This window comes from Macaca fascicularis, chromosome 20, assembly GCF_037993035.2.
Source record: "Macaca fascicularis isolate 582-1 chromosome 20, T2T-MFA8v1.1".
NCBI lineage: Eukaryota > Metazoa > Chordata > Mammalia > Primates > Cercopithecidae > Macaca > Macaca fascicularis.
The window spans coordinates 29,836,019-29,856,591 of NC_088394.1; the positions used below are offsets into that span (position 1 = coordinate 29,836,019).

Below are 20,573 nucleotides of genomic sequence, written 5' to 3' on the forward strand. Positions count from 1 at the left end.
GTCAGGCTGGTCTTGAACTCCAGACCTCAGGTGATCCATCCACCTCAGCCTCCCAAAGTGCTGGGATTACAGGTGTGAGCCACCACCCCCGGCCCAGTATTAATTCTTTATTGAATGCTTAATAGAATTTACCGGTTAAGCCATTTGTCCTGGGGCTTTTATTTGTGTAAAGGTTCTAATTAATTTGATCTCTTTCTTTGTTATAGATCTATTAATATGTTACATTTATTTCTATGTAGAGCTATTTCTATATTTTATTTTTTCTTAACTTTTTTGAGAATTTGTGTTTTTCAATGTATTTATTTTTAATTTTTAGTATCTCACATTTCTACTGTTTCTCTGCAGTTAACAAGAAATAATCAGAAAGAATATTGTGTGAGAATAAGCCTTCGGAACAATTAACAAATTACTCAAAATTTCTTGTGTTATAAAAGATTATGACTCTAATTGCTATAGTTAATGCTGATATTTTTTAAAAATTATTTTCAATTTGGAGGTACATGTGAAGGTTTGTTATATAGGTAAACTCATGTCATGAGGGTTTGTTGTACAGATTTTTTCATCACCCAGACATTAAGCCCAATACTCAATAGTTACCTTTTCTGCTTCTCTCCCTCCTCCCACCTTCCACATTCAAGTATATATCCCAGTGTCTGGGAAACGTCTTTCTTCATGAGTTCATGAGTTCTCGTAATTCACCTCCCACTTTTTTTTTTTTTTTTTTTTTTTTTCAGACGGAGTCTCACTCTGTTACCCAGGCTGGAGTGCAGTGGCGTGATCTCAGCTCACTGCAACCTCTGCCTCCTGGGTTCAAGTGATTCTCCTGCCTCAGCCTCCAGAGTAGCTGGGATTACAGGTGTCCACCACCACACCAGGCTAATTTTGTATTTTTAGTAGAGATGGGATTTCCCCATGTTGGCCAGGCTGGTCTCAAACTCCTGGCCTCAGGTGGTGATCCTCCTGCCTTGGCCTCTCAAAGTGCTGGTATTACAGGGGTGAGTCACAGTGCCCGGCCTACCTCCCACTTTTAAGTGAGACCATGCGGTATTGGGTTTTCTGTTCCTGTGTTAGTTTGCTAAAGATAATGTCCTCCAGCTTCATCCATGTCTTTGCAAATGATGTGATCTCATTCTATTATGCTTAAATAATATTCCATGGTGGGCATGTACCACATTTTTTTTTTTTTTTTTTTTTACTGCACATCACTCCTTTCTTATAGTGATCTGGGAAAAGCATTTAGTACAGTTATGCTCAGATGAACACTGGACCCATGTGGCAGGGCCAAGCAACTAGAACGTGATTTAGAAATCAGTGAAAGACACACTTGGACAGGACCAAGGGGTGTTTCACTGCCACGAAACGGGGCAAGAAGGGATTCTCACACACACAGCAGGAAGCACTCCTGCCCCTCAGAGGTCAAGGAACTGATCCCACACTGGTATGAGGAATGGCTTATTTTCTGATGACCACATGTGGGACTATTTCAACCGCCACAAGAGATCCCCGAAGGGTTATTGTTTTGCATTAATTATATATACTTTTTTTTGTAATAAAAGTAAATGTAACACATAACTAAATTCAGGATTGATCCCAAACTTCTAGAGCCAGCTCCTCTGGTGTCAGTGAGGAAACAGTTGTCATATCACCATGCAGGTTACATTCATCTTCCACTGGAATGACTAGAGTCCCCAGGCAGTGGCCTGACTGCAGAAGAGCAGAGGACTGGCTCCTGGGGACAGACGGGCTCTGTTGCTTCTCCTCATTGGTCATGGCTTAGCATGGTTCCTCCCCACAAGTCCTTAGTAAACAAAGAACTCGCAAAAACCCAAGTCACTACCTTTAAACTCTGTTGGCTAAGGGGAGCTTTTCCAGAGCTTGGACTGAGAACCTATGCTGTAGAAGTGCCATTCTGACTAGATTGTATGAAGGGAGTGGGTGCAGGAGACAAAAAAGGCTAAAATGCAAATGGGAGCCACTTGTCCCCATCTGCAGCTACAACTCAAGATGTCTACAGATGTGGTCAGTGTGACATGTGCAGGTGGGAGGGGCAGAGGGACAAGACGGGCAGGAAGGGTGCTCCTGGGGACAGTATCCTCCCCGCTGGCCTTCACTTCTTGGCCTTGCCCTGGGCAGCCACAGCTTCCATGGCTTTGCCCACCGTTTCTTCATCCCCCAGGAACTGCATGGGCTTGATAGGCTTCAAGTTCTTGTCCAATTCATAGACATTGGAATACCAGTCAGCAGGTTCAGCTCCATGATAGCCTCTTTAGAGAGACCCTCCAGATGCTTGACAATGCCCCGGAGGCTGTTGCCATGGGCTGCAATCAGTACACATTTCCTCTCCTTGATCTGGGGAACTATTTCTTTATTTCAGAAGGTCAGAGCTCTGGCAATAGTGTCCTTCAGACTCTCACAGGAGGGTAGCTGATCTTTTGTGAGGTCTGCATACCTGCGATCCTTACTGATGTTGCTGTAGAAAGGGTGGTCGGGCTCCATCGGAGGTGGTGGGACATCATAGGAGCGCCTCCAGATCTTCACCTGGGCCTCACCATGCTTTGCTGCAGTTTCTGCTTTATTGAGAGCTGTTAGACCCCCACATTGCCGCTCATTGAGGCGCCAGGTCCTCACCACTGGCAGCCACATCTGATCAGTGGCATCTAGCACTGTCCAGAGGGTCCGGATCGCTCTCTTCTGCACTGAGGTGAAGCAGATGTCTAACTCATAGCCAGCATCTTTCAGAGCCTGCCCTCCGTGCTTCGCCTCCTCGGGGCCCGCTGGGCTCAGGTCAGCGTGGTACCAGCCGCTGAAGCGGTTGTCCTGGTTCCATGCGCTCTCACCATGCTGGATGAGCACCAGTTTGTAGGCGGCCATGGCCGTGGGCTGGGGATGCGGCCTGTACCACATTTTTAGTATCCAATGTCATTGATGAACATTTAGGTTGATTCCACATCTTTACCATTGTGAGTAGTGCTGCAGTGAACATTCACATGCGTGTGTCTTTATGGCAGAATAATGTATATTCCTCTGGGTATATACCCAGTAATGGGATCGCTGTGTCAAATGGTGGTTCTGCTTTTAACTCTTTAAGAAATTGCGATACAGCTTTCCACAATGATTGAACTAATTTACACTTTCACTAACAGTGTATAAGTGTTTCCCTTTTCTCCACTACTTCACCAGCATCAGTTATTTTTTTTTAACCTTTTAATAGTAACTAGCCATTCTGAATGGTGTGAGATGGCGTCTCATTGTGATTTTGATTTGCATTTCTCTAATGATCAGTGATATTGAGCTTTTTATCATATGCTTCTTGGCCGCATGTGTGTCTTTTTTTGTTGTTGTTTTTTGAGACAGAGTCTCGTTCTGTCACCCAGGCTGGAGTGCAGTGGTGCGATCTTGGCTAACTGCAACCTCTGCCTCCCAGGTTCAAGTGATTCTCCTGCTTCAGCTTCCAGAGTAGCTGGGACTACAGGCGCATGCCACCAAGCCCGGCTAATTTTTTGTACTTTTAGTAGAGACGGGGTTTCACCGTGTTAGCCAGGCAGGTCTTGATCTCCTGAACTCGTGATCTGCCTGCCTTGGCCTCCCAAAGTACTGGGATTACAGGCATGAGGTGGCACCCAGCCTGTATGTCTTCATTTCAAAAATGTCTGTTCATATCCTTTACCACTTTTTAATGGAGTTGTTTTTCTCTTGCAAATTCATTTGAGTTCCTTACAGATGCTTGTAGACCTTAGTCAGATGCATATTTTGTCTTTATTGTTGTTCTATAGCTTTCTTAGGCATATAATTTTTGATTGACAGTTTTTTCTTTGGGGAGTGGGAAAAAAGTTTCAAATGGAGTTGAAAGACTTGCAAGAAGGCAAACAAATCAAGATCCAACAAAGGCAACTGGATTGAGAAATGAAGTCATATTGATTGCAACAAATGATATGTTGGACTGGGTTAGAGAGAGCAGGAAAAAGTAAATTTGTGGACAATAGAAGTCTGTGGGCTGGGTGGCCCTGACTGAGGTCAAATGGAGAAATTTCATCAGAATAGGAAAAGTAGCACATTATGCTGGACCTAAACAGGCTGAGCTGCTGCCCTATGCTAAGATTCATAGATTTATAAGAAGAAATGTCATGATGTTATCATCTAACAATTTAATAGGTATTATTTGTTAAGGAAGAGGATCATATATGTGTAGTCATAATTATGATTAAGTTAATGTTATGTTTAGTTATGATTAAAATTGTGTTTGATGGATATCACAAGGGCCAAAAATAAGTGGCTACTGCTAACGAGTGGGTGCTTGACTGATAAATGTGTGAAATCAAACACTGCTGTGAATAGAAGCAGCAGAGGAGACTGAAGAATGAGGGGTGGAACACAACAGCAGGATAGCTTGATACTTTACATCAAAGTAAGATCTCGGCGGGGCGCAGTGGCTCATGCCTGTAATCCCAACACTTTGGGAGGCCGAGGCGGGCAAATCACAAGGTCAGGAGTTTGAGACCAGCCTGACCAACATGGTGAAACCCCATCTCTACCCAAAATACAAATATTAGCTGTGTTTTTTTAGCCCGGCTAACTTTTTGTATTTTTAGTAGAGACGGGATTTCATCGTGTTAGCCAGGATGGTCTCGATCTCCTGACCTCATGATCCGCCTGCCTCAGCCTCCCAAAGTGCTGGGATTACAGATGTGAGCCACCATGCCTGGCCAAGCTGGGACCATTTTTAAGTGATACATTAAGAAAGGTTCAGAAAAGCAAGATAAAACCTTCCAAAGATGTTCACATACTAATTCCCCAGATACTGGGAATACGTTAAATTCTATGGCAAAGAAAAGATAAGATTGCAGATGTGATCAAGATTGCTAGTCTGCTGTTGAAACATAGTGAAATTTTCACAAATTATCACCATGGGTCCAGTATAATCACAAGGGTCCAGAAATGTGGAAGAGGGATGGAGAACAGAATGTATCAAAGTGATGAGATGTGAGAATGACTCAGCTGAATATCTTTTCAATTGCTTGCTTTAGTGATTCTTTTCATATTAGAATAAATTTTCATTTAATTTAAATGCATAAATACCTTTGAGTATTTTATTTGTTTTTGTATTTGTTATGAGATAGGGTCTCATTCCATTGCCCAGGTTGGAATGCAGTAGTGCAATCATGGCTCACTGCAGCCTTGACCTCCTGGGCTCAAGCAATCTTCCCACCTCAGCTTCCTGGGTAGCTTGTACTACAGGTGCATGCCACAACGTCTTACTAACTTTTTAATTTTTTTGTAGAGATGGCACCTCACTATGTTGCCAGGCTGGTCTTGAACTTCTGGCCTCAAGCAATCTTCCCACCTCAGTCTCCAAAAGTACTGGGATTACAAGCATGAGCCACTGTGCCTGGCCCTTTTTCTGAGTCATTTTGTTTGTCCATCACTGTTCTGGGTGCTAAATGTGATAGGAGAGAATGTAGAACAATAAGGATATGATTTCTAAAAAGTGAGGCTCAGGTATAGTGGGAGTACAGGCACTGTGCACTGTATGATTGTAGAAGTCTTATTGTTTTACAAAGATAAATGATTTGGTGTGGAAAAGAATGCAGAAACTGGATTCCCAAGAATTCATATGCAGGCTTGACAAAGAATAAGTGGGGAAAAAGATGATGATGGTAACAATTTTGAACACTGAACAACAAACATTGATAAAATGGGATCTATTGTTTCTTTTATTCCAGATATAGAAAGTATGTTTCCTCTATGCCATTAAGATGAAAATGCTTTCTACTTATGTTATCGTTAAAAACGCCTTTGTTTTTCAAGCTGGCGTTGGATTCTCAGCCAACACCTTTCTCCTTTTCTTCCACATCCCTTACGCTCTTCTGAATTGCAGGCCTAAACCCCGTGACTTACTCATGTGTCACCTGGCCCTCATTCACATTCGGATGCCCCTCACTTGATTTTTTGCCTCTAGACATGTTTGAATCACTGCATTTTGGGAATGACTTTAAGTGTAAGGCACCTTTTTACACAAACAGGGCAATGAGGGGCCTCTCCATCTGCACCATCTGCCTTCTGAGCACGCTCCAGGCCGTCAGCCTCAGCCCCAGCACCTCCTGGATGGCAAGGTTTAAACATAAATCTACAAATTACAAATTACATTATGCATGTTTTCTTTTTTGGGGTGTTCTTCAATTTGTCCTTCAGTAGTTGGCTAATATTTTTCTCTGTGCATTCTTCCAACATGACCCGTATCAATCCCGTAGAGACGGGATTTCACCGTGTTAGCCAGGATGGTATCAAGCTACTGAATGTCAGTAAATACTGCTCACTTTCCCCCATGAACTCCACAATCAGGGGAGTGTTTTTCACTGTGACATTGTCCAAGGATGTCCTGTGTAGTACTTATGCTGCTCTCGAGTGCATACATGGTGATTCTCCTGTCCAGGCATTGGAGGCAATCCCAGCACCTCCACAGCACCCACCTCTCCAAGACCCTCCCCAGAGAAAAGGGCCACCCAGACCATCCTGCTGCTGGTGAGTTTCTTTGTGGTCATGCACTGGGTAGACTTTATCTTCTCAATCTTTTTAACCTTGCTATGGACATATGACCCATACCTTGTCCTGAGCATGCAGGGAGCTGTGCTCAATGCCTATGCCACTATTAGTCCTTTGGTGCAAATCAGTTCCGATAAAACAATAATCAACATTATGCAAAATTGCAATAGAAATACCATCAATTTTTAATAAGTCAGCGATGAAAAATGTTTTCTGAGAAAAGAGTCTTCGGCCATCAGTCAAACTGTTCAAGTACCACTGAAATGTTTAAATTTGATTTAAGTGAAATATAAAGAATTATACTTTTATTATCTCTAAATACTTTTGAAACCTATTCTACCAAGGAATTTTTAGTTTCTTTAGTTCAGTGTCTACCACAGTTGATATCCCCATATTAAGTCTCTTATACTTTTTCATTTTAATTTAATACCAGAAAATGTTTCTTTCTTCTTGAAGTGTACCCTAAAGAAGATTCTATTGGTAATAAAATCTCTCAAAAACTTCACTTTGGAAAATATTTTAATTTACTCTTATTTATCAAAAGTATTTTAGGCCAGGTACAGTGGCTTACACCTGTAATCCCAGCAATTTAGGGGCTGAGCTGGGAGGATTGCTTGAGGGCTAGAGTTTGAGATCAACCTGGGCAACATAGTAAGATAGTAAGATCTCACCTCTACAAAAATAGATTTTTAAAAATCAGCCAAGCATGATGGTGAGTGCCTGTAATGCCAGCTACTCAAGAGGCTGAGGTGGGAGGATTCCTTGAGCCCCAGAGGTTGAGGTTGCAGGGAGCTGTGATTGCACCACTGGCTTCAATCTGGGTGACAGAGCAAGACCTCATCTCTAAAAAGAATTTTAAAATGAACAATGAATAAAAATTAAACATTTTAGCTAAATATTCAATTCTAGCTTTAAATCATGCTTCTTTGAAAAACCTTTTTTTTCTCTGTAAAAATTATGCCAATTTACAAAGACTTCATGACTAAAACACCAAAAGCAATTGCAACAAAAGCCAAAATTGACAAATGCTGCACAGCAAAAGAAACTATCATCAGAGTGAATAGGCAACCTACAGTATGGGAGAAAATTTTTGTAATCTATCCATTTGACAAAAGTCTGATATCCAGAATCTGCAAGGAACTTAAGCAAATTTACAAGAAAAAAACCACAACCCCATCAAAAAGTGGGCAAAAGATATGAACAGACACTTCTCAAAAGAAGACATTTATGTGGCCAACAAACATATGAGAAAAAGCTCATCGTCACTGGTCATTAGAGAAATGCAAATCAAAACCACAATGAGATACCATCTCATGCCAGTTAGAATGGCAATCACTAAAAAGCCAGGAAACAACAGATGCTGGCAAGCATGTGGAGAAATAGGAACACTTTTACACTGTTGGTGGGAGTGTAAATTAGTTCAATCATTGTGGAAGACAGTGTGGTGATTCCTTAAGGATCTAGAACCAGAAACACCATTTGACCCATCAATCCCATTAGATTGTGGTATGGCTGCAATACTAGGCAGTCATAAAAAGAATGAGTTCATGTCCTTTGCAGGGACACAGATGAAGCTGGAAACCATCATCCTCAGTAAACTAACACAGAAACAGAAAACCAAACACTGCATGATCTCACTCATAGGTAGGAGCTGAACAATGAGAACACAAGGACACAGGGAGGGGAACAGCACACACTGGGGCCTGTTGCGGGGTGGAGGGCAAGGGGAGGGAGAGCATTAGGACAAATACCTAATGCATGCAGGGCTTAAAACCTAGATGATGGGTTGATAGATGCAACAAACCACCATGGCACATGTAACAAACCTGCACGTTGTGCATATGTATCCAGAACTTAAAGTAAAATTTTAAAAAATTATACCATATTAGATTTTAAATTTAATCTAAAAGTTATTTTAAATGGTCTTAAATAAAATTTACATATGACTAGATATTAGTTTGGTTATACAATCTTTTCTCACCTTTTTTGGAGTATGATTGACAAATAGAAACTGTATTTAAAGTGTAAAAACTAAAATATATGTTTTGATATATTTATATATTATGAAATTATTACCACAACAAAGCTAATGAACATATCTGTCATGTCACATAGTTACTATATTTTAGTGTGGTAAGTTCATTTGAGATCCGTTTTTCTTAACAAAGTTCAAGTATACAAGATGTAATTATTAAGCATAGTCATGATGCTGCACATTGGGTCTCTAGTATTTATTTATCTTGTGACAACAGGGTTGTACCCTTTGACCAATATCTTTCATTTTTTCCCAATCCCTCAGCCCCAGGTCACCACCATTCTGCTCTCTGTAACTATGAGTTCTACTCTTTTTCAGATTCCTCATAAAATGAGTTCACACAAAATTTGTATTTTTATGTCTGCCTTATTTCACTTAGCATAATGTCTTCAAAGTTCATCTATGTTGTTGAAAATGGCAGGATTTTCTTTCTTAGGGCTGAATAGTATTTCATTTGATAGACAAATAGATACATTAATAGATATTTCATATATTCTTTATCCATTTATCTGTTGATAGACATCTAGGTTGTTTTTATATCTTGTCTATTGTGTGTAATGCTGTGATGAGTATAGGAGTGCAGATATCTCTTCAAGATAGCAATTTTATTCCCTTTGGATATTGTTAATGGTTTGAATGTTTGTCCCCTCCAAAACTCATGTTGAAATTTGGTTGTGGCAAATGTGGTTGTGAGGTAATAGGGCCATGAAAGCTCTGTCCTCACAGTTGGGTTTAATGTCACTATCATAGGGTTAGTTTGGTACCTTGTGCCTTTGCTTTCCTGCCACATGATAGTGTAGCAAGAAGGCCCTCACCAGATGCCACCACCTTGATCTTGCACTTCCCAGCCTCCAGAAGTGTGAGAAAATAAATATCTATTTATTATAAATTACCCAGCCTCAAATGTTCTGTCATAGAAGCACAAAATGAACCAAGGCAGATAAATACCCAGAAGTGGGATTGCTGGATCATGTGGCAGTTCTAGTTTTAATTTTTTGAGAAAACTCCATATTGTTTTCCATTTTGGCTTTATCCATTTACATTCCCACTAACAGTGTGCAAGAGTTCCCCCTTCTCCACATCATCATTAGCACTCATTATCTTTTGACTTCTTAATAAATACTATTCTGACAAGCCTGTGTGAGGTAATAGCTCATTGCAGTTCTGATGTGCATTTCCTGATTTTTGGGATGCTAAGCATCTTTTCAAATGCTTGTTGGCCATTGTACGACTTCTTTGGAAAAATATCTGTTCAGGTCCTGGGTTATTTACTTATTGAGGTTCAGTTTTAAGAATTCCTTACATATAATCTCATTCTCAGATATACTGTTACAGAATTTTTCTCCAATTATACAGACTGACTTTTAATTTTGTTGATTGTTTTCTTTTGCTATGAGAAACATTTTAGTAAACGTGGTCCCACTTGACTGTTTTTTCTTACATTGCATGAGTTTTTGATGTCAAATTCAAAAATTCATTGTTGAGACCAATGTCAAAGCCATCATTCTCAGCAAACTAACACAGGAACAGAAAATCAAACACTGCATGTTCTCACTCATAAGTGAGAGTTCAACAATGAGAACACATGGGCACAGGAAGGGGAACATCACACACCACAGCCTGTTAGGGGGTTGGGGGCAAAGGGAAGGAGAGCATTAGGACAAATACTCAGACTTAAAGCCTAGATGACAGGTCGATAGTTGCAGCAAACCACCATGGCACATGTATATCTATGTAACAAACCTGCACATTCTGCACACGTATCCCAGAACTTAAAGTAAAATTAAAAAAAAAGAAACTTTTCCCCAATGTTTTCTTCTAGAAGTTTTATGATTTCAGATGCTATGTTTAAGTTTTCACCCAATAGATACAATTGTATTTTGCCAATTACAAAAAAGGTGGAAAAAATATTTTCTCAAGAGATATAGAATTTAGAGACAAACTCCTGAAGTTGTTTACATCAATGCTAGGAAATGACAAGTGAAAAAGTTTATCATTTAACCAAATAGTATATTTCATAGCCAGATGTGAGGTTTTCCTTCGGGAACTCTGATTGTACCACCCTGCCAGTGGGACTACTAAAGAGAATGCTGGCTATTAGAAAACAAGCTGCAGGCCGGGCACAGTGGCTCATACCTGTAATCCCAGCACTTTGGGAGGCTGAGGCGGGTGGAACCTGAGTTCAGGAGTTCGAGAGCAGCCTGGCCAATGTGGTGAAACTCCATCTCTAATAAAAATGCAAAAATTAGCCAGGCATGGTGGCGGGCACTTGTAATCCTAGCTACTCAGGAGGCTGAAGTAGGAGAATTGCTCGAACTTGGGAGGTTGGAGGCTGCAGTGAGCCGAGATCGTGCCACTGCACTCCAGCCTGGGCAACAGAGTGAGACCCCATTTCAAAAAAAAAAAAAAAGAAAGAAAGAAAAGAAAAGAAAAAAGAAAACAAGCTGCACAGAGGACAGAAAGTATGTAAGCATCCACAAAACCCATCTAGGATCAATCACCAAAATCTAGGATGAGTCTGGGCTTCCTCCTCCTATCACAAGGGATTTAATCTTTCTCTCGTGGCTTATATGATTTTTTGTTGCTTTATTAATTTCTTATTGGGTAACTGGAAAATGATTTCATCATGCATAAACGCCATTCATTTTGTACTACTCTACAAAACATATCATGCTTTAATTTTCAGTTGTCTTGGTTTGGGGTTGCAGACAGAGTGTGTGTCATGGCTACATAAACAGTTACAACATACACTGTGTGCACCTCAGCCTGACTACTCCAAAATGGACAGAAGAACAGGTGGTGATTTTCTTATACAAAACGTGATAGTCAATTCTTTCACTTATTCCTGCCAAAATGTCTATGATCACAGAACTCTTCTGATTCCCACTTCAATACCAATTCATATGTTGTAATATTTGTTTTGAAATTATATATACTGGGCCAAGCATGGAAGCTCATACCTGTAATCCCAGCACTTTGGGAGGCCGAGGCAGGCAGATCACTTGAGGTCAGGAGTTCGAGACAAGCCTGGACAACATGGTGAAACTCCGTCTATACTAAAAATACAAAAATTAGCTGGGCATGGTGGTGTGCATCTGTAATCCCAGTTACTCGGGAGGCTGAGGCAGGAGAATTGCTTGAGCCCAGGAGGTGGAGGCTGCAGTAAACCAAGATTTGCGCCACTGCACTCCAGCCTGGGTGACAGAGCAAGACTCCATCTCAACATCTGTTAAATGCATAGTGTTGGCAGAAGAGCTGAGGCAGGGCTCACTTGTCTGACATAATGTAAAAAAGTCTTGGAACATGTCCTGGGTCCAGGGTCTAAAACCCCTTGTGGCCTATGGAACACCAAGCTCTGTGCCGAAGGGTGGAAGGCTGCCCTGCTGCACTACAATCTAAGCACAGGGCAAAACACCCTTTGTGGCTTGGAGAGAACCCAGGGCTCAGGGCATAAAACCCCTTGTAGCCTCTGGAATGTGTCCAGACTCGCTGGCCTCTTGCTCCTTGCTCTCCCAAGATCACAAATTGATTGTATCGTGAATTGGAAGAACCTGTTCTCCCTTATCTCAAGTAGCAGAGTATATGCTAAAGCGTCATAGCTACGCTTGATGCACCGCTACCTTTCTACCCCCACATCCTCACGTCCTCACCTGTCTATCCCTACATCTGCACATCCTTACCACCTGCTTCTTTGTTTGATTACCAATGAATAGTGTGTGCTCCCAGAACTTGGGGCCTTCACAGCCTCCATATGCTAGCGTTGGACCCCTGGACCCACCCTATGTACTCTTAATTTGTCTTGTTTCATTCCTTTGACTCCGCTGGACTTCATAGCCCCCATGACCTGGTGTTGGGTTTGATCACCCCAACACGTAGTTTGCAAATATTTTTTCCCATTCTGTCGATTGTGTGTTAATGCTGTTTCTTGTGCTGTGCGGAAGCTTGTTAGTTTAATTAGGTCCCACTTGTCAATTTTTGCTTTTGTTGCAATTGCTTTTGGGGTCTCTGCCATGAAAAGTCTATGTCCAGAATGGTATTTCCTAGGCTTTCTTTTAAGGTTTTTATAGTTTTTGGTTTTATGTTTAAGTCTTTAATCTATCCTGAATTGATTTTTGTATATGGTGAAATGAAGGGGTTCCATTTCAGTCTCATGCCTATAGCTAGCCAATTATCCCAGCACCACTTACTGAATAAGTACTTCTTTTCCCATTGCTTCTAATTGTCACCTCTGTTAAAGATCAGATGGTTGTAGGTGTGTGTTTTTATTTTTGGGTTCTCTAACCTGTTCTATTGATCTATGTGTTTGTTTTTGTACCAGTACCGTGCTGTTTTAGTTACTGTAGCCTTGTAGTATAGATTTAAGTCAGGTAATGTGGTGCCTCTGGCTCTGTTCTTTTTACTTAGGATTGCTTTGGGTATTTGGGCTCTTTCTTGTTCCATATGAATTTTAGAATGCTTTTTTCCAATTCTGTAAAAACTGACAACAGTAGTTTGACGGGAATAGCATTGAATCTGTAAATTTCTTTGGGCAGCATGGCCATTTTGACAATATTGTTTCTTCCTATCCATGAGCGTGGAATGTTTTTCCATTTGTTTGTGCCATCTCTGATTTTTTTCCAGCAGTTTTGTAATTCATGTTGTGGAGATATTTCACTTCCCTGTTTCACTGTATTCCTAGGTAATTTTTCTTTTTGTGGCTATTGTGAATAGCAATGCATTCTTGATTGGGCTCTCTGCTTGGATGTTGTTGGTGTATAGAAATTCTAGTAATTTTTGTACATTGATTTTTGTATCCTGAAATTTTTCTGAAGTTGTTTATCAATTCTATGAGCATTTGGGCAGAGAATATGAGGTTTTCTAGGTATAGAATCATGTCATCAGCAGAAAGAGATATTTTGATACTTTGACTTTCTTGTTCCATTTGAATGCCTTTTATTTCCTTCTCATGCCTAATTGCTCTGGCTGGGACTTCAAGTACTTTTGAATAACACTGGTGAATGGGAAGCCTGACTCTGGTTCTCAAGGGGAGTTGGTCAGGCTTTTGTCCCTTCAGTATGATGTTGGCTGTGGGTTTGTCATAGATGACTCATTGTTTTGAAATATGTTCCTTCAATGCCTAGTTTGTTGATGGTATTTAACATGAGGAGATGTTAAATTATATTAAAAGACTTTTCTGTATCTATTGAGATGATCATGTGGTTTTGTTTTTAGTTCCATTTATGTGATGAATCATATTTATTGATATGCATATGTTGAATCAACCTTGCATCTGAGGAATGAAACTTGCTTGATCATGGATAATTTCCTTTTTGATCTGCTGCTGGATTTCATTTACTAGTATCTTATGAATATTTTACATCTACGTTCATCAGGGATATTGACTTGAAGCTTTTTTGGTAATTTTTGATTATGCCTCCACCAGGTTTTGGTGTCATGGTGTTGCTGGCCTCATAGAATGAGTCAAGGATGAGTCCTTCCTCCTCAAATTTTTGGAATTGTTTTAGTAGGATTGGTACCAGCTCTTCTTTATATGCCTGGTAGAATTTGGCTGTGAATTTGTCTGGTCCAGGACTTTTTCTGGTTGGTAGGTTTTCTATAACTGATTCCCTTTTGGAAGTTGTTATTGGTCTGTTCAGGTATTCAACATTTTCCTAGTTCAGTCTCAGGAGGCTGTATGTTTCCAGGAATTTATCCATTTCTTCTATGTTTTCTAGTTTGTGTGCATTCATATTAGTCTCTGAGGGTTTTTTTAAAAATATTTTTGTGAAGTTAATGGTAATGTTACCATTGTTATTTCTGATTGTGTTTATTTGGATCTTTTCTTTTTGTTTATTAGTCTAGCTAGTGGTCCCTCAATATTATTTATTCTTTTAGTGAACCAATTTTTTGTTTCATTGATTTTTTTATATGGATTTTCCCATCTCAATTTCATTCAGTTTATCTCTGGTTTTGGTTATTTCTTTTCTTTTACTAGCTCTGGAGTTGGGTTACTCTTATTTTTTAGTTCTTCCAGAAGTGATGTTAGGTTGTGAATTTGAGAGCTTTCTGACTTTTGATGTAAGCATTTACTGTTATAAACTTTCCTCTTAACACCACTTCAGGTGTGTCCCAGTTTTCATTTGTTTCAAATAATTTCTTGATTTCTGCTTTAATTTCATTATTTACTGAAAAGTCATTCAGGAGCAGGTAATTTTCATGTAATTGTATGGTTTTGAGAGATCTTCTTGGTATTGATTTCTATTTTATTACACTGTGGTTGGTATGATTTGGGGTTTTTTGAACTCATTGAGAATTGTTTTATGGGCAAGGGTGTGATCAGTCTTTGAGTATGTGCTACGTGCTGATGAGAATAATGTATATTCTGTTGTTGTTGCTGGATGGAGTGTTCTGTAGAGGTCTATTAGGTCCATTTGGTCAAGTTTCAAGTCTAGATCCTGAATATCTTTGTCAGTTTTCTGCCTTGATGATCTTTCTAACACTGTCTGTGGGGTATTGAAGTCTTATAATTATTGTGTGATTATTTAAGTCTCTTCATATATCTCTAAAACTTGTTTTATGAATCTGGGTTTTCCAGTGTTGGATGTGTGTATATTTAGGATAGTTAAGTCTTCTTGTTTAACTTAATGCTTTATCATTATGCAATGTCTCTTTCTTTTTGTTGTTGTTGTTGTTGATTTAAAGTCTGTTTTGTTTGAAATAAGACTAGCAGCCCCTGCTCTCTTTTGTTTTCTGTTTGCTTGACAGATCTCTCTCCATCCCTTTACTTTGAGCCCATGGGTATCACTGCATTTGAGATGGGTCTCTTGAAGACAGCATAGAGTTGAGTCTTGCTTTTTTATTCAACTTGCCACTCTGTGCCTTTTGAGTGAGGCATTTAGTCCATCTCTGTTCAGGCTTGATATTGATATGTGATAATTTGAACCTGTCATCATATTGTTAGATGGTTGTTTTATAGACTTGATTGTATAGTTGCTTTATAGTGTCAGCAGACTATGTACTTAAGTGTGCTTTTGTGCTGGCAGTAAGAGTCTCTAAATTTCATATTTAGCATTCCTTTAAGAATCTGTTTTTAGGCCGGGCGTGGTAGCTCATGCCTGTAATCCCAGCACTTTGGGAGGCCCAGGAGGGCAGATCATGAGGTCAGGAGATTGAGACCATCCTGGCTAACACAGTGAAACCCCATCTCTACTGAAAATACAAAAAAATTAGCCTGGTGTGGTGGCAGGCACCTGTAGTCCCAGCTACTCGGGAGGCTGAGGCAGGAGAATGGCGTGAACCTGGGATGCAGAGCTTGCCGTGAGCCAAGATCGCGCCACTGCACTCCAGCCTGGGCGACAGAGAGAGACTCCATCTCAAAAAAGAAAAAAAAAAAATCTGTTTTCAAAATATTTTTTTCTGTAGCTTTTGGAGTACAAGTGGTTTTTGTTTACATAAATGAACTATACGGTGTGATGAATTCTGAGATTTTAGTGCACCAATCACCCAAGTAGTATACATTATACCCAATGTGTAGGTTTTTATCCCACACTCCTTTGCCACCCTGCCCCTTGTAAGTCTCTAAAGTCTATTATATCACTCTGTATGCCTTTTTTTTTTTTTTTTTTTTTTTTTTTTTTTTTTTTTTGAGACGGAGTCTCGCTCTGTCGCCCAGGCTGGAGTGCTGTGGCCGGCTCTCAGCTCACTGCAAGCTCCGCCTCCCGGGTTCCCGCCATTCTCCTGCCTCAGCCTCCCGAGTATCTGTATGCCTTTGTGTACACATAGCTTAGCTCCCACTTATAAGTTAACATATTTGGTATTTGGTTTTCTACTCCTGAGTTCCTTCACTTAGAAGGATGGCCTCTAACTCCATCCAAGTTGCTGCAAAAGACATTATTTTGTTCCTTTTCAGTGATGAGTAGTATCCTATGGTGTATATACACAACATTTTCTTGATCCAGTCATGGTCAATGGACACTTACGTTAGTTCCATATCTTTGTTATTGTGAATTATGCAATAAACATGCATGTGCAAGTGTCTTTTTGATATGACTTCGCTTCCTATGGGTAGATACCCATCATGGGATTGCTGGATCAAATAGTAGATCTGTATTTAGTTCTTTAAGGAATTCCCATACTGTTTTCCATAGAGGTTGTACTAATTTACATTCTTAGCGGCGTATAAGTGTATAAACATTTCCTTTTCACCACATCCATGCCAACATCTACTTCTTTTTGTTTGTTTTACTTTTTAATAATGGCTATTCTTGTAGGAGTAAAGTGCTATCTTTTTGTGGTTTTAATTTGCATTTCTATGGTGATTAGTGATGTTGAGCATTTTTTCATATGATTTTTGGCCATTTATGTATCTTCTTTTGAGAAATATCTATTCATGTCATTTGCCTACTTTTTGGTGGGATTATTTGGTTTGTTTCCTTGCTGATTTGTTTGAATTCCCTGTAAGTCCTGGATACTAGTCCTTTGTTGGATGCATGGTTTCCAAATATTTTCTGTAATTTTGTGGGTTGTCTGTTTACTCTGGTGATTATATCTTTTGCTGTGCAGAAGCTTTTTAATTTAATCAGGTTCCATTTGTTTATTTTAATTTCTGTTGCATTTGTTTTTGGAGCTGCAGTGGACTGGCAACAACATTGTGATCATGCTGCTGGTGAAAGCACTTTGGCAAGATGGCAGTGAGCATCTGGGTCCCCATGTGCATGTGCACCAGTAGCAGTGGGTAGTGGCAGGTCCTACATGCACATGCATGGCAGCAAAACAGCAGGGAGAGGCTGTGGGTGAGTGTGTGTCAGCTAAGCAGTTGGAAGACAAGTGTGTGCCTATCAGGGAGGACTGTGGGTGAGTGTATGCTGTTGGAGACCTGCCTGCAGAAGTTCTGTGACTATTAGGCAGGGTCTGCTGGTGGAAGATTTATGGTGGTGGCTGCTGGCAAGCACCTTGGCTAGGCCACCAAGGCTGCACTACAAGCAGGTGCAGCCAGGCTGGGACCCTGGGATAGGCAGACAAGCTCATGCTCAGATCAGACTGGCCTCATCCTGTGGGCCAGATAGGCTGCCACCAGAGGCTAAAGCCACGTAGAAGAGCATGGTGAGCCTTGGGTGAAGGGCACCCCTGGCGTTGCTCCACTGCAGCCATTCCTGCACCAAATCCTCTGGGTTCCATGCAGGCTGGAGTTCTGTATCTGCCAACTTACTGGGAAGTTCTCTCTACCAATTCAAATGTCCATGGGGTCATGGGGTTTCCTGCAGCTAGGATTCTTGAGGTTCATGGTGAGAGTGGGCCACTCCGTATTTATTTAACTCACTCCTTTTCCAGGAGCTGCTCAGGGCCAGGAATGAGTCCTGGTGCTCGACAACCCCGTGCAGGGTTCCCAGCTTTCTCGCTTTTCAGCCCATGGTCTGCATCCTCCCTTCATCCACATTCAATGCCTTATTTCTAAAGATCTGTTCAGAGTGTGCCAATCTACTTGATGGTCTCATTTCTCTCAGTGGAGAAGCTCTTCCTGGCTGTGTCTAGCTGGCCATCTTGGCTCTCCCTGCAACCTTTTAATCCATTTTAAGTTGAATTTTGTGTATAGTGTAAGAGATGGTTCCAATTTTATGTTTTTTTTTTTTTCTGGTGGATTTTCCATTTTCCCACCATATATTGATGAGTTTATTTCTTTCCCACTGTGAAAATTAGTTGGCTGTATATGCACGCATATATTTCTGGACTCTCTCATGGTTCTCTCATCGAACTATGTGTTTATATGCCATTATCATGCTGTTTTGATGATTATGCTTTGTAATATAGTTTAAAACCAAAAAGTTTGATGCCTCTAGCTTTTTCCTTCTTGCTCAAGACTGTGTTGTCTATTTGGGGTCTTTTGTGGTTCCATACTAAATTTAGATTTTCTTCTATTTCTATGAAACTTGCTATTGGTATCTTGATAGATATTGCTTTGAATCTGCAGATCACATTCGGCAGTATGAACATTTTAACAATATTGATTCTTCTGATCCATAAACCTGGGGCATTTTTTCATTTAAAAAATTTCTTCTATAACTGCTTTCATCAATATTTTATACTTTTCAGTGTACAAATAGTTCACCTCCTTGGTTTGATTAACGTTTTCGTTTTTGATACTATGGTAAATAAAATTGTTTTCTTGATTTCTTTTTCAGAGTTCATTATTAGCATATAGAAGCACAACTGATATTTCAGGTTGATTGTCTATCCTCCAACTTCACTGCATTAGTTTATTAGTTCTAACAATTTGGGGGCGTAATAATGAGCACACTTGACTCTGGTTACACATTCATTCATCATTTCTGTTACCATGTCATAGTGCCTAAAAATGTAACCTGTTTAATTTCTGACCTCATAAAGTCAATGAAATTTTATAGGCCTGATATTTTTCCATGTAAAATATTTTTGTCTGATATTTGATAAAGTGTGTTTTTTGCTCACTGTTCAAAAATGCTACTCATTTATCTCTATGCCTAGTCAAACTTTCTGATAAAGTTATTCAGTATTTTTTATGTTCATTTAGTTGTCTTAAACCAAAACAGTGAATTTTTATGATGGTTTTTATTTCACCTCATACGATAGAAAATGCCAATTTGTCATTGCCAATGAATCTTTGGGTTTCTCATTTTTAACTCTTAAGTAATGTCTATAAATGCATAATTAGTCAGAATCTTGCCTAATGTATTGTATGTGCTAAGTAAGTACTAACCAATCTGATTCATCAAATTATCTTTTCACGTGCTTCTTCAAATACAAGATATTTTATATTTGTTCTTATTAAAAGTAAGAAAATTAATATTTTGGTAGGTAGAAATTATAAAAGCAAACATAAGAAATATATAAGAATATAGTAATATATGAATATATATAATATGTGAGTGGTCATATAACAAGTAAAAAATTGGTTAAAATACTTTTACAAAGAAAATTCCAGGGTAAAAAAATGAAAAATTCTATCAGTGTTTAATGAATAATTAATAGCAGTCCTTCACAAAACCTTTCAACAATTGAAGAGGAAGGAACTTTTTTGTGTTTATTTCATGAAGCCAGTATTACCATGATACCAGAGCCAGACAAAAGCCTGACAAGGAAAGAAAACTATGGACCAACATGCCATATAAATATGGGCTCATAAACCCTCAGAAAACACTAGAAAACTAAATCCAACAACATAATAAATGAATATACACCAAGACCAAGGATAATTGTTTGTTTGCAAATGCAATTGTGACTTAATATCCAAATGTCAAACAGGCTAATGCCCAATATTAGTAAAATAAAGGACAAAAAGTGATAGTTTAAATACACAAAATGTCAAAAATCAAACACCCATTTATGACAAAACCTCCAGCAAGCTACTAATAGAAGGGAACTTGTGAGACTTGCTAAAAGACATCTATGAAAAACCTACAGCTAATATCACACTTAATAGTGAAAGGCTGGATGCTTTACCGTTAAGATTGGGAATGAGACAAGAATTCCACTTTTACCACTCTATTCAGCATTATACTAGAGGTATTAGCCAGAGAAATAATACAATAGAAATAAATAACATCTTCCAGATTGGAAAATGAAAAGTATTTATTACAGATGACAGAATCTTCTATATAAAAATGTGTAAGGTATTCACTAAAATACCACTAGAATTAATAAACAAATTGATCCGTGTCACAAGATACAAGAGCCACATACAAAATTCAATTGTACTTTGAATGAATGCAACCAACAATGAAAATATAATAAAATGAAGAATATAATTTCTTTTTTAATAGCATCAAAATAAATAAATATTCAGAAAAAGTTAACAATAGAAGTGCAAAGATTTTACACTCACTTTTTAAAATGCTGAAATAAGTCACAGAAGATCTGAAATAATTAAAAGATATCCAATTTTCAAGGATAAAAATACTTAATACTAAGATAACAATACTTTACAGATTAATCTACAGGTTCAATGTAAGACCTTCCAATTCCCAGCTATGTTTCTTTTTTGTAA

The 20,573-nt window shown here is 39.3% G+C and overlaps 2 pseudogenes; one reads left to right on the top strand and one right to left on the bottom strand.

Annotated features, from left to right (window-relative positions):
- Positions 1 to 1,953: 1,953 nt before the first annotated feature.
- On the bottom strand, positions 1,954 to 2,871 carry LOC102123383 (phosphoglycerate mutase 1-like; annotated as a pseudogene).
- A 2,882-nt stretch (positions 2,872 to 5,753) lies between these two features.
- LOC102120719 (vomeronasal type-1 receptor 48-like) lies at positions 5,754 to 6,729 on the top strand (annotated as a pseudogene).
- The last annotated feature ends 13,844 nt before the right edge of the window (positions 6,730 to 20,573 follow it).